The sequence below is a fragment of the Lepidochelys kempii genome, chromosome 1 (assembly GCF_965140265.1).
Source record: "Lepidochelys kempii isolate rLepKem1 chromosome 1, rLepKem1.hap2, whole genome shotgun sequence".
Taxonomy (NCBI): Eukaryota; Metazoa; Chordata; order Testudines; family Cheloniidae; genus Lepidochelys; species Lepidochelys kempii.
This window is the reverse complement of record NC_133256.1, coordinates 49,820,007-49,833,981: the sequence shown is the minus strand read 5'-3', so window position 1 is coordinate 49,833,981 and position 13,975 is coordinate 49,820,007. Positions and strand designations below refer to the sequence as shown.

The window sequence follows — 13,975 nt, the reverse complement described above, 5'->3', positions numbered from 1 at the left end:
CCTTCTTATTCCTGATTAACACTAACACTGTTTAGATACAGGAGGTTGCAAGTAGCAGTGACATGTTACATATAGTTCTCAATAAATAGGGTCAGCCGGTTCAGGCGAAGGGAGTCCCAAAAGCTCATAGTTTGCACAAAGTCTGGGGATTCATCTCTAGATATCGGCGCTTTCCTGGGAAAAGCAAATACAGCCCGTCTGTACTTTCATAGAAGCCGAAAACATTCCCTTTCATTAGTGTTAACTCCGAGTCTACAGCTTAAATCAGAAGACATCACAAAAGAAAAACAAATAGCCGCATGTGATGTCTCAGAAAGCGGCATCCAACGTTTTATACCTTTCCAGCAAGATTTTTATTTCAATGTCTCACCGCTAAGAACTTTAAAAAATAATTTTACCATAACATTTTACACAAAATATAATTCTTTGCCACCCATGTGTGTGTATTGAGGAACGGGGATGGCGTAATTTGTATTCTAACTGCCAGTCTTTAGGGCGCATTGTGGGAGGTTTTAATTTTAGGAAACCATTTCTGCTTTAATACAAAGAGGCGCTGATCTTTAATCCGAATTCAGTAAATCTGCCATTAAACTGCTAATGTGATTTAGGAAGCTCACTTATTTTAAACAAAAATAGATTAAATATAAAATTCTCTTACAAGTCCACAACTAACTTGCACGAAGAAATCTATACCTAGACACATGAAGTATAAGTAATAAAGGCTTACTCGACATTTTGGAAACTCAGTGAAACCAAGATATTTTATATATACCCCTTTTAAAAGCTATTCATCTCAATGTACAAAAAAGAGAGATCCTGTTCATATTTATGCAGTTAAAATGTTCTGTACAAAAATCCGGATCGCGCGCAAGGTGACCATCAGACCGGTGGATCTCCAGTTGCAATCCGCAGGCACTGCCGAGACTCTCTGTGGTGGGTGAGTGGTGTTTCACACCGGCACGGGCAGGACAAGCTTTGGGCTTGCTCTGCACAACCGCACCAAGGCTAATAGGCACCGGTACAATCTTCTCCTCCTCCCACAATATTTTACATACACACGCACACTGTACAATCGGATGGTGTAGCAACACTTCAAATTACACTTAGCCCAACTTAGTCGTGTATCAGCGCATCTAGCTGTCAGGTGAAACACCCAATTTGAGACTGTGTTGCACAACGTATTGTCATTTCCTTTGCAAAATAAACGAAGGGAAAGGCACGGATTATTATGTGTACAAGAGGGAATCTAAAACTCACTGTTTCACTGACAGCTTTCAGCAGCCCAGTGTGGCAGGCTAGATAATATTGATACAAACTCTAGTATTCCTTCATTTTATTGTTTTCTATCTCCTAATAAACCAGTGTAGCCTCTTGAATCCAGTCAGCTGATCTGAATCACATGCCGAGGGTTTGCTTTGCTCCTGTCCCCTTTAGCCTCCATCTTCTCTCCGTTATTCTGCTGTGGGAGCCGAGCCCAGCCGAGCCGCGCCGCTAGGAAACCTGGCCTCTCTGCAAAGGGCAGGGTGATCGATCTGCAACGGCGCTTTAAAGGCTCATCAATCTTAATCTAGGTTGCTCAAGTAATTATGCCCGATTCTGTTGTACGATTACAAGTGGATTTGGGTTTCTATTCCCTAGGCCCCTCTCCTTTGTGTTTATAGAAGGAGGATCTATCTATACGGACAGCAGCTCCCTGCCCTGCAGAACCACTTGCCCTCTTAAGCAGACCATTCCAGCCCCTCTTTTAACCCTTACCCAACAGTAGCCCCAGAGCAGCCGTGTTGCCCTCCCTACTCATTATGCTGTACAAACAGCAATGGGTTTACGGGCCTTTGTGCTAAAAGAAAACTGCGTTAAGATGATGCATATTGGAAACAACTTGATATTCTATCATTTTAAGGAGGCGTTAGTGGGCCTTACTGAATCCCAGAAGGAAGATCATCTGTTTAATCCAATTACCTCTCTTTCCCTTGTGTTATGCGAATAAAATAAAAACAAAGTTACTAGTATTTAATGGTCAAACAGCCAAAGCCTATCACCAGAAATCTACAAGGACAATAGGAGAACATAGTAGATTCCTATGGGTACCTGTGTGACTGGGATAGACAAGGCAGGAGGGGTTCACTTCCAAGACTGTGATTTAACTCGGAGATCAGTGAATTCCAGATCCCGCCCCCCCCCCCCCGAGAAAGTCTCAAAGCGCCTTAAACAGTAAAGTGATTTTGACCAAAAAATAGTGCCCCTGTATTCAAACGACATTCTAAATGTGTAGAAACGTAATACAAGCGAGCTATGGAAATACCGTTACGAATAACCTTTATTGTACTTTCTAAGGAAAACGGATAATGTTTATGAAATATTTTTCCTTCCAATGAGGGCGTCCTCTGAATAAGGTGTAAGGGATTTCTTATTTTGTTACAGGGAAAATAGATTTTATAATTCCTGACGCCGTCTCTCCTCCCTCCCCCCGAAGACGACACAAAATGAAATATTCAGTCTTATTAGTGTGTCATTTTTACACTAGTCCTTTGGAAATCTCCAATTACAACTTCCAATTCCATAGCACGTTTAAGGAGCACTGAGTCTTTTTGTTGTAGCCTTCAGGGAGCAAACCAGCCACTGAGAGAATACGAAATTAATCCACTACAGCTATAGAGAGAGAGGATTATGTTTTAATCCCCTTTGGGACAGTCTCTGGATTTTAAGGATCCGATATTAAAATGTTTACATAAGGCATAATCAAAATACTGCAGATTTTCCATATGGTACCCAGTTATCTGGAAGCTTTGGGTTCTTTTCCAAAACACAGCCGACCGTCTAGAGCAATAGCGCGGCACACCTGACGCCGGAAAGAGTCCGATGGGCTCGTTCGGTTTTGGAAAGATAACGAGCCACGGCGACCAATCCAACCCACTCACCTTTGGGGCTGGAGAACAGCGCTTTTGGCTTGGAAGCAAATATTCACTTCAAGCACAGTCACAGTAATAAAAACGTGCATAGTAATGAACCCTCCCAGCACATACCAGTATGATATGTGGGGCATTAGGAGGCAGTTAAAAAATGAATATTGCTTATATCTGCTCCTAATGCACGTATATTCAACTGCAACTAAAAATCCGATGCTCCCACCTGAGCTCTAGAAAGACTGGACCTGTTTTCCTGCACTATTTCACTATACAATTTGGGGTTTGGTTGTGGGTTGACAGGCCACCACGCCCTGTTACCTCTAGAAAAGGAGACCAAAAGAAGAGTGGAAATGCTTGTCAGGAATTTGGACGCTTAGAAAGAGAATATCTTTTCCAGTATAATTTGGTTGAACATTTCCAACCATTTTGAAGTAGACCAGGGGGCCAACAGTGTAACGGAGGAAACGCAACGAACACTTACAGTTAAGAATTCACTTTAGATCCACAGGTTTTTTAATCGGCTCACGTGTAGGACTTTCCGCCTGGTGTCCCCTGTGGTAGGCACATGTGATTTACCTTTCTAAAACAAACGATGTAGCGAATAGACACTTTTAAAAAGTAATATTTGTTTTTTCAAAAGTAAATACTTGTGGGATTGGGCGGTTCCACTGAAAACGCAGAAATCAGTATCTGTTTTTTCCCTTCATTAACATTTTGATATACAGGGAGTTGGTTTCTTGTATTATAAGGATAGCAAAGAAGGTCAATGCAAATGAAAAGTTTTACGAGCTGAGGGACAGCTTACAATTTACAAAACCAACATCGATAAAATTACTTCTCTGGAATCTGGCCTTTTATGAAAGCCCAAAGAGTAACATTCTGAAATATTATCTTAAAGACTTCAGCTTTCTCAGAAGTGCTTTGAGGTGGTTGTTTTTAATGGTAAGAGCTAAAAAGAAGTTGGTGTTTACATTGCAGGTGTATTTGCTAAAAGGAGAGTGCCCAATAATTCTTAAATGGAAATATGTTTTTAGTGCACTTGTTGGATTATGAAAAAATATTTTCATAGCTGGCACAGTTTTACAATATAAACCTCAACAGGAACATTTGAGAGTTGAAAACAGTAGATAAAGGAAATTTAATTTGTATGTGGGTAGTTTAAATGGAAAACCTGGTTTTGCATAACTTCAAAAAGCACACCTTTTTGTGTGCCATTTTAATTTGATGACCTGCAGTGCTACATATATAGTATACAATAAAAAAGAGTTCTGGTATCAACAACAGAGAGAGATTTTATATATATGAAGTAGATTTTGCTATTTTAAAATAAAAACCCAACCTGTTTTTTCAAACATTGTGTTGAGTTGAAAGATGGCATCAGAAACAGTCATGTATCTGAACTGTAAATCTACTATGCTGCTCATCATTTTATTTTTTTAAATCTAAATGCGCACTTGATCTACACCTCTCAGAAATGAACTAAAATTTATAAATACAAGTAATAATAATTAATGCTTTAATTGTAAAGAGCAAAGAGAGCAAATTGACAATGTTACACTTTAAAATAGTTCTAAAACTAGATATCTGAAATGGGTTCACATTTTAAAATAACTGGTTTAAAATGTGCACTGAAACTTTTTTTAAATTTAAAAAGTAAAAAATCCAAACCCAACTATATAATCACAGAGTAAAGATAGAAGCAGAAGTAGCTTTAGGCACCAGATAAAAAAGAAGGGAAAAGGATTTGGAGTCAAGGGAACCAAAAATAATGAGAAAGATATAGATACAGATAGCTAATTAAGCTGTACAAATATAAGGAAATTTATAGTACTGATGTGCAGAATTCAAAGATTTAGCCATCTTTGTTCCTATGACTTTTATAAATCTGACCCCAAAAAGCATTATCAGAAAAATTCTTCAGTCAATATCCTGAAATTTCTCACATCAGGAGGTCAGACCCCATTTATTATAAGGTCAGGAAGAAGTGGTAGTTAACTTCCATTCAATGATACATCTTAAAAAGCTAAGGCCAGCTTATAGTACAATGTAAATTCAGCATCCATTAAACAGTGTTACTAACAGATTTCAACACACACTAGTATTGACAAACTTGTTGATTGTAAATATAACGAGATTCTAAATTTGACTACTGTGCTTTCTTCTTATCTCTTAATCACCAGTAAACATCAGTTTAATCCTGTCTCCGCACTACAACCCACTAGTGTTTGTCCTTGCCTGCTAACTGACATTTTTTATATTAAGGGTGAGGAAAATTTTATGGTGTTTCTTTTTAATGGACATTATCAAACTGAACAGATAGACTCCAAATTCTAAAATTTGACCCAAGTTTTTTTCCATTTTTGCACTATTCATGTACTTTAAAAAAATAAAGAACTGCTTTTTATGGCAACAATGAAACAATTTCAGCAGCTCAGCTCTCATGAGTAGTGTCATAACAACAAACAAATGTATTTGCATGAAGGGTAAAAAAAATTGAATAAAAAAGGTTTAAATATTTCTATAGTGAATGACATAAACAGCAAGTAAATAATCTTATTTCAATTATAAAAAATACTTAGCATCTCTTTGAAACATGATGGGACAAATGCTTCCATACGGTGTATATGTATGTAGCTCCTATTTCAGTGAGAGCCACATGCATACATCCGAAGGAAGATTTTTGTCTGAATTATATATCTTCTGGGTATTGTTTAGAGAGAAATGTAAAAGAATGCTATTTTTCTCTGAAAATGTTGTGCTTTACAATATTCATAGAAGTATTGTCCTGTTTGTATTGTTCAAAATATGGTGTAAGGCATCCATGATATAAGGTTTGATCCAGCTCCCATTTAAGTCGATGGAAAAACTCCATGATTTGATGGTGCAGGATCAAGCTACTGATGAATGAGGTCCTAGAACAGGGAAAATACATTATGAAAACATGCCGAACCATGCACCTGTTGGTAACTGTCCATCACCTGACAAAACTCATGGCTGCAGACCCAGGGATGAGCACTGATCCTCCATTACCCAAGGAAGTATGAAGGCCATCCAAAAGCTATGTAATGGATATTCTGCTGGGTTTGATGGTATTCCACCCAAGCTGCTCAAAGGTGCCTTGGAACCAGTGAACATCAGCCTGCATCAACTATTGTTAAAAGTGTGGGCAACAGAAAGTACCAGCTGAATGGATACTCTCTAGCTTCTGGGTGAGCTGCACCAAGAATTTAATTGCTTGCTTCATGTAGCATATACCAACATCAAACAGGCTTTTGATCTGGTCATCAGGGCAGCACTTTGGCTTGCACTGAAGTAACTGGCATTCCAGATGTTCTGCTAAATCTGGTGTATGATCTTTACACTGGTACCTGTGCAAGAGTGTGCACTGGTTTGTGGCTTTTGCTGTGTTTCTACACAACCTCACTATTCTCACCCTGGCACTATTCTGTTGAGCTATCAACTGGTTATTAGGACTTGCCACTCCACATGTTGGAATAAAGATTGTCCAAGGAGTGTTCACCAACCATGACTACACTGATGACACTGCCCTGCTTGTGGAGACATAAGAGAATTTCAGCTTTGCCCTCAAGGTCTCCAATATGCCACCTAAACTATGGGATTAAAGTCTCATGGCAGAAGATCAAATTTCAGAATCTTTGGGGTGGGCCAGCAGACCCTCCAATGCACAAAGGGATGAGTATCATGGAGAGCACTGTTGAGTTCATCTACCTAAGCTGCAAACAGAGTTCAAATGCTCATAGCAAACCTGATGTTTTTCGAGGAACAGGTCTCACCGCCACCTGCATGAAGTCCAGGTCTTGCTTATGGATGCAAAAATATTTTCATTGAAACCATAGGCGGCGGGTGAACCAGCCATTGGGACAGGCTAGCTACCGGCCCCTTCCCTTCTTCCCAAGGCCCCTCCCCCTCTCCTTCTGCCCCTTCTCCACCACCGGAGCCCAGATCACCTCCATTGCGGCCGCTAGCTCCCCTGCCCGAGCCCTGGGCCACCCGAACACCCCCAGAGCCCACAGCCCCAGAGCGCCAGGCAGGCGGGGCTCAGCCTCCCCCAGTCTATGATACCCACTGCCCATGGCTGAGACAAAGTTCAGGATCTATCAAATCTTTCTATTATCTGCACTGCTAGATGGCTAAGAACCTGGATCTTCTTATAGACAGACATGGAGCGGCTAGAAATTCCATATGTGCTGCCAGCACCAAATCCTGAGCATAAAGTGGTTTGACTTTGTGCAAAATTTCAGAATCTCACAGAGATCTGACCTTCCCTCAATCACTCATTATATTCAAAAGCAGCATTGCATGCTTGTCAGCCATGTCACCAGAATGGACAAAAACACCCCAGACACATCAGGCTCTAGAACTCTCTAATGATTCGCGAAGGGTTGTGTGCCCTGACTCCACCTGGTTCTGCCCATGCAGCTGTCTCAGAGATTCGTGGATTTGCAGGATTGTGCCAGATCTGAGAACTTCACTACAAGATGCCTGGTGCAGCACCTTCAACCATGGTCACTCTGGCTAGCGCACTGGTTCTCAGTAGACTGTGTGTGTTTGATGATCATGCCTATTGTGTGCTGGGCTCACTTCAGTCAAGCACTTTTTCCCCACCATAGCGGAAACAACCAATGGCCTGTCTAAAGAACCACCACTTCAACAATTTATGGGGCCAAGCTGAAGTATGTTTTGTCCCACTGATGCAGTTAAAGCATGGTTCCAATTTGTGTGTAGATGAGATCTTAACAATGTCCTTGAACTGAGCAAAAGCCTTGAACAGTTCACATGGACTTAGCACAGTTCAGGGACATGGTTAAGATTCTGTTTCAACTGCTGCCAGATGATCCTGTATCAGTGATTGCCAGGACTGTACTTAATCATTTGCATCTGGCCAGAAGCTTGTAACTATTCAAGATTTGGAGCTCGCTGTCATGATTCATGCATTTATCACCTCGAGATTAGACTAATACAGTGTGCTTTGCATGAAACTTCACCTTCAAACCCTACGGAGACTGAGGCTGGGACAAAAAAGAGCAGCTTGCTCGTTGAGCAGTATGACACCAATGTTCCATGCTGACTGCTGGCTTCCAGGGAGAGTTGAGGATGTTGTTTTTGAACTTGAAAGCCATAAATGATCTGGGATCTACCTATCTGAGAAACAACTTCTCTTTTTTTGTGATACTATTACAATTCTCTGTGAGGAATAATAAAAGATGCTCATCAAAAAGTGACAAGGAAAAACTTCACCTGTGACTAGGAAAAGGGAGCATGGCAGCCAAGGTGGCATTATGCTACATGGCAACCTGCCCTGGATCAGAAACTGAGTCTAACAACAAATGGACACAGGATCAAAGACCTAACATACCATGTGGCAATAACTTTGATGGGTTGTACCTGCTTCTGAAGAGCTATCTGTGGGGTCTGTCTTTTACTTTGGCAACAGTAGTATAGCTTGTCATGCCAATACATTTACTGAATTGAATCAAATTGTGAGGACTTCAACTTTGGAGTTGTGAAAGAGCCCATTCCACTACCTTCAGGCCATGTGCAAGGTTCTTATTTCCTCCAGTTGTGAAGAAAGAAAGGGTAAGATGGCAGAGGGATAGTAAGCTCAGGGAGTGTGGGGTAATTTGACTGCTTACTTGCTGTGTGCATGTTGAATTTTGGGGGAGGAAATAAGCTGTAGAATGTGTATGTTATATATTATGTACATGTTTGTAAAAGGTGTCCAGGGTATAGTAGAGTCACTATTTCAAATTTATTTTAAACGGAAAAAGTTGTAAAAGGGCACACCATTTCCCCGTGGCAGACTAACTTTAGGGGACTGTCCATGCAGCAGATGAAACTTTACTGACAGTTGTTTTTGAACACAGTTGATGCTTGCATGATTTCCTTGACCAGTGAGAACAAAGATTTTGTTGGAGACCTGTTGCAGGCAGACTGTGCTGCTACCTCCTTGACTAGTTTGTATAAAACAATGTTCAGAAAGAAATTCCTGTGCATACTGGTCAGTAAAACTGCGAATATAGTAACTTAACTACTGTTTAAACACAATTGTTGCTAGCATAATTTCAGATTTAGGTCACAGCCCTGCAATCTAATCTGTGTAGGTAGATTCTTACACCTGCATGGAGCCCAATGAAGTTGTTGGGGCATTGCATGTGCAGATCAGAGTGCATGAGGCAAGGCTATAGTTTGGATAGGGCCTAGATCAGAGATTGGCAACCTTTGGCACACGGCCCATCAGGAAATTCCGCTGGCAGGCCAGGACAGTTTGTTTACCTGCAGTGTCCACAGGTTCAGCCAATCGCGGCTCCCACTGGCAGCAGTTTGCCGTTCCAGGCCAATCGGGGCTGCGGGAAGCGGCGTGGGCTGCGTGCCAAAGGTTGCCGATCCCTGGCCTAGACAATGCAATGACATAATGAGTGCCCTGAGACAGTGATTCTTGGGGAGCTGAGAGGCTTTGCTTGCTCATTTGCAGAGACAGTATTAAAACAACCCTGCACCCATCAGAAGAAGGAGAATGGTGTCCTCTAGAATCCTGGCCATCTACGAAGGATGGGGGAGCCTTAAGGACATGAAAAGCTGTCTCAGTATCCTAACCCTGAAAATAAGCCCAGAGTAGCCGGCTAGTCAGTTGGAAGTCAGGTACAGCAAGAAATCCAGCTGCCATTTTAGGAGTTAGGGAACCCAGCTGCCCAGACATCAGTCCACGAGGGAGCTCAGTATCCAACATGGGTGGATAAGAATACACACTTTTACGGACAGGGTGGAGGAGAAAGGCATGTTAAGAGGAGCTCTTCAAAGTTGTGCTTGGGAGTTCATTCATATATGACTTTGAAAGGATATTTTGGATAATGTGAAACCAAATTGTTTAAAATGCTGAAATGCCTAAAAATAGGATGTTTCTGAAATTGTTGCTTTTGACATTTTCAATGTAGGAAATGACTATACAGCAGAAGTTCTGTCTGTTTGTGTGTGTGTGTGTGTTTGTGTAGTTTATGCCTGAATTTAAATTAAACTCATGTACACAAATGATTTCCTTCTTTACATGTTGATTTAAGGATCAAAATTTGAATATATAGCTGTCACAGCCTGAAAATCTGGCTCAGTAAATTTTCCATATTTGGAACCACAAGACTAAGATGGCTATATGCCCCTACAATAAAGTAAAGGGCCAATGAAAACTCTGGCAGACTAGACTGTAAAGAATGAATGAAGAGATGCAATCTGCACTGGTCAGAGTGAGAAGTTGATGAAACTGAGGAAAGGGGAAATCAAAAGATGTCCTATAATATTCGTTAAAATTTGTCAAGAGAAAACTATATACAGTGGCACAACTTACTAGAAGATCTGTATAGTTGAGTCCTTGTAAAGAAAATTCAGTTGCAGATTTTGGGCACAAGAGATGCTCCTGACATTGAATACATTTTAAAATGCATTTCCCTCTCCAAATTCAGTTTACAACTATATAAAAGACAGATTCAGTAAAAATCACACTCAGGTTCTCTACCACCTACGTTTTATTTTTTTAACGAGGCTTTGTAATCTTGCAATTGTATCCCTAGTGTGGAAGCAAGACAGTTTTTACAACAGAATCTGGCCCTATATAAGGCTCCTAAAATCGTGTCAGAAATGTAAATGAAGCTCTTGTTAGAAATTGTAATTGAAAATATCCCTTAAGGGCTAAATGATTTACTTGTTTATTTAAGATAACGTTACATAGTTTTAATATACTATAACTTTTGGAACTGTTCCAATTTTCTCTCAACAAAAACATTCAAAACCAATTTTCATTGGAAATTGCTCAAAATTGTAATGATTTCTGTGATTGTGACTGAAACGAGACAAACAAGTAATTTTGCATAGGCAACCAAATAGATGTTGGTAACTTTTGCTTGCTATCAATCTTGCCTGGATTTGAACAGATGATCTGGAAATGAAAGGTTCTGTATCTCACTAATACTACTACAAGCTGTCCAATTCCCATGATCCAACTTATTTTTCATAGCCCAGGGCAGGAAGTCAGTGCATCCACTATGGGTATGTCTACACAGCGAATGAAAACCTGCGACTGGCCCATTCCTGCTGACTTTTCCCTCTGCAAATATTTTTGGAGCCTCATCTACTCCCATCTTTATTTCCTTTCTCTCATTCATGTCCAGATATTAGTCACTATTTAGAGACTGATCAAAAATATTGCCTGGACTACTTTGTCTGTCTGGTCCTAACTGTAAGTTCTGAAAGATTACAAATGCCACATTATGGTGCAGATGACATGTATGCACATCATGGGACAACTCCCATGACTGGAGTACCAGCATTGAGGGGTATAGCTTGTTCTGAAAGGATAGGTATGGGAAAAAAGGGAGAAGTGTTGTGCAGTACGTCAAGAATGTATACTCTTGCTCTGAGGTACAAGAGGAAGTGAGGGACAGACCTACTGAGAATCTCTGGGTGAGGATAAGAAGGGAAAAGAACAGTAGCAATGTTATGGTGGGAGTCTGGGGGGTACAGACCATCAAATCAGAAAGAGGAAGTGTTACAAGCAGGTAATAAGATTAGCTAACATACATGAGCTAGTATTAATGGGGGATTTTAACTGCCATGATATCTGTTGGAAGATTAGCACAGCAAAACATAATATGTCCTGCAAATTCTTAGCATGTGTAGGGGGCAACTTTCTGATTCAGAAAGTTGAAGAAACAACTAAGAGATCATCTATTTTGGATCTGGTTTTGACCAACAGGGATGAATTAGTTGCGAATGTGAAGGCGGTTGGGAACTTGGGAGGAAGTGATTATGATTGGATAGAATTCAAGATCCTTTGGAAAGGAGGACATGGGAACAGAAAAACAAGGATGCTGAACATCAGAAAGGTAGATTTTAACCGACTCAGAGAAATACTAAGCAAGGTCCCATGGAAATACCAATTAGGAAGAAAAGGAGTCAACAGGGGCTGGCAGTTCTTAAAAGATGCTAAAGCTCAACATCAAGCTAGTCTGATGCAGAGGAAAGATAAAAAGAGCCACAGGAGGCCAATGTGGCTGCACACGCAGCTTTTTAGCTATCTAAAACCCCGAAGGGATATATACAGGAAATGGAAGGAGAAGCATATCACCAAGGAAGTATACATGGGAATACTGCAAGCATGTAGGGACATAATCAGGAAAGCCAAGGCAAAGAATGAGTTTCAGCTGGAAAGAAATATTAGAGACACCAAGAAGGGGTTCTTCAAGTATGTCAGACAAAAAAGATTAAGGATGGTGTGGGTCTGCTACTCAGTGGAGAAGGTGATCTGGTAATGGAAGATGACAGGAAGGCAGAGCTGCTCAATTCCTACTTTGCGTCAGTCTTCTCACAAAAAATAATATGTGACTGGATGACTGGCAAAGTTATCATAGACAATAAGGGGGAAGAAATGCAGATTGGGGTAAGTTAAGAACACATCACAGATCTTCTGACCAATTTGAATGAATTCAAATCAGCTGGGCCCAATGCTATTCACCCGAGGGTACTGAAGGAATTAACTGAAGAAATCTCGGAGCCATTGGCAATAATAGTTAAAAACTCATGGATGAAAGGTGAGGTCCTGGAAAACTGGAGAAGAGCTAACGTAGTGTTCATCTTTAAAAAGGAGGAGCTGGGGAAATATAGACCAGTCAGCTTGATTCCGACACCTGGGAAGCTACTAGAACAATGTATAAAACATTCATAGATTCATAGATATTTAAGTCAGAAGGGACCATTATGATCACCCAGTCTGACCTCCTGCACAACGCAGGCCACAGAATTTCACCCACCACTCCTACAAAAACAAAAACCTCACACCTATATCTGTGCTATTGAAGTCTTCAAATCGTAGTTTAAAGTCCTCAAATCAAGGAGCAGAGAATCCTCCAGCAAGTGACCCGTGCCCCATGCTACAGGGGAAGGCGAAAAACCTCCAGGCCTCTGCCAATCTGCCCTGGAGGAAAATTTCTTCCCGACCCCAAATATGGTGATCAGCTAAACCCTGAGCATATGGGCAAGATTCATCAGCCAGATACTACAGAAAATTCTTTCCTGGGTAACTCAGATCTCACCCCATCTAATAGCCCATCACAGGCCATTGGGCCTATTTACCATGAATATTTAATTACCAAAACCATGTTATCCCATCATACCATCTTCTCCATAAACTTATCGAGTTTAATCTTAAAGCCAGATAAATCTTTTGCCCCCACTGCTTCCCTTAGAAAGCTATTCCAAAACTTCACTCCTCTGATGGTTAAAAACCTTCGTCTAATTTCTAGTCTAAATTTCCTGGTGGCCAGTTTATATCCATTTGTTCTTGTGTCCACATTGGTACTGAGCTTAAATAATTCCTCTCCCCCTCCGGTATTTATCCCTCTGATATATTTATAGAGAGCAATCATATCTCCCCTCAACCTTCTTTTAGTTAGGCTAAACAAGCCAAGCTCCCTGAGTCTCTTTTCATAAGACAAGTTTTCCATTCCTTGGATCATCCTAGTAGCCCTTCTCTGTACCTGTTCCAGTTTGAATTCATCCTTCTTAAACATGGGAGACCAGAACTGCACACAGTATTCCAGGTGAGGTCTCACCAGTGCCTTGTGTAACGGTACTAAAACCTCCTTATCCCTACTCGAAATACCTCTCCTGATGCATCCCAAGACCGCATTAGCTTTTTTCACAGCCATATCACATTGGCGGCTCATAGTCATCCTATGATCAACCAATACTCCAAGGTCCTTTTCCTCCTCCGTTACTTCTAATTGATGCGTCCCTAGCTTATAACTAAAATTCTTGTTATTAATCCCTAAATGCATGACCTTACACTTCTCACTATTAAATTTCATTCTATTACTATTACTCCAGTTTACAAGGTCATCCAGATCCTCCTGTAGGGTACCCCTGTCCTTCTCTAAATTGGCAATACCTCCCAGCTTTGTATCATCTGCAAACTTTATTAGCACACTCCCACTTTTTGTGCCAAGGTCAGTAATAAAAAGATTAAATAAAATTGGTCCCAAAACCGATCCTTGAGGAACTCCACT

General features: G+C 40.8%; 1 protein-coding gene across 6 annotated transcripts in view; it reads right to left on the bottom strand.

The window, feature by feature from the left end:
- The window catches only part of NBEA (neurobeachin), an 848,387-nt gene that overhangs the window by 236,679 nt on the left and 597,733 nt on the right, over window positions 1-13,975 (bottom strand). The window lies entirely within an intron of this gene.